Genomic DNA, 1,464 nt, shown 5'->3' with positions numbered 1-1,464 from the left:
CAAAACAAACTACGTCACAAGCTTATTTCGCTGTATTGTAACGACCACAAGGTGGCAGTAAAACATTGAATTACACTAAAATAACTATTTAATCCCTCCAAATTCAAACTAAAGGCAGCACACATACATATGTTTATTATTGTGTGCGTAGTTTGCAATGTTGTAGCTCCTAGCTCGGAACTCATATTTGATCAAAAATGACATACAATCATGTATGCTGTACAAGCCACTGCATGGAAAGTTGCACAGACGTATGGAGCAGTAGCGTATGAATTTACTGTTCCATTTGATAAGGTGTAATAAAGCTTGAAAAATATTCAGATGGGCTGCCTCAACAAAGGAGGAAAAAAAAAAAAAAAAACTCCTTTTGCTCCAAATTACCATATTCAAGCTTGCCCAGCCGTTCCTACGATACAATATCCTGTTCCTGTCTTTTAATTCAGTCTTACCTCTCTCTCATTAGGGCACTTTAGAATCCAATTTGACAGTACGGCTTGCTCGGGAAATAGAGAGCTGAGAGTTGCAAAGCAGCGAAAGTGTATGAATATCAGAATCAACAAAGGATGTTGCAGGACATAAAGGATGCGTCTCAGCGCTTTTTCTGCTTTCTTAAGCTGAAGTCCAAACATTCATTTTGAACTAAAAATCACTGCCTCGCATATGAAAAGGAAACTTTTTTTTTTTACATACTGTATGTCGTCTTGATGCTGCAATGTCAAAAGCAATGAAGAAAAAAAACAAACACTGCAGATCAATCAAGGGTTATACAATGAGACTACACACTCTCTCTCTCCTTTAGTTTGGTAGAGAGAACTTGTTGAAGATTAGTTGATTCTTTTTGAATGACGATGCTTTATTAGGGTGAGATGTTCAAAGAATGAAACAGAAACAATGAACTATAAATATGCTAGAAGCTACTATTAACAACATATTAAAATAAATAAATAAAAGTGAAATAGTGTATATTAGTCATAGACCAGGAATGGGCAATTTACCGTAAATGGTGGCGGGGGACACAATTTTTCATCAGCGCTAACAACCAATGCACACCACTCAACAACAAAGGGTTAGAAGTAATCAAGAAAATAACCACATACAATGTTTGTTTTTTTTCTTTTTCCTGGTGAAGGGTTCTTGTACATAAAATTGCCATTCAAAAATGGCACAAAACTGCTTAACAGCAAACCAACATTAAGTATCAATAGGCTCCCCGCATCTAATATTATTACCATCATCTTTATTACAGCGAAATGGCCTCAAATCACACCTTTGGCCATCAAAACATGGCTAGTCAACAAAGGATTACGTCAATTCTACACAAACACATCCAGGTCTCTGAAATCCAATGGATGGACTCCAGCACTGCTGTCACACTTAGCTGAGAATGACGGTATATATTGTCACAGAGGAGGAAACCTGACACACAAAAAAACAAAAAACAAACATGCCATATGCAGTTTGGCC

Source organism: Festucalex cinctus, chromosome 9 (assembly GCF_051991245.1).
Source record: "Festucalex cinctus isolate MCC-2025b chromosome 9, RoL_Fcin_1.0, whole genome shotgun sequence".
In the NCBI taxonomy this organism is placed as follows: Eukaryota; Metazoa; Chordata; class Actinopteri; order Syngnathiformes; family Syngnathidae; genus Festucalex; species Festucalex cinctus.
Note: the sequence above shows the minus strand (reverse complement) of the source record.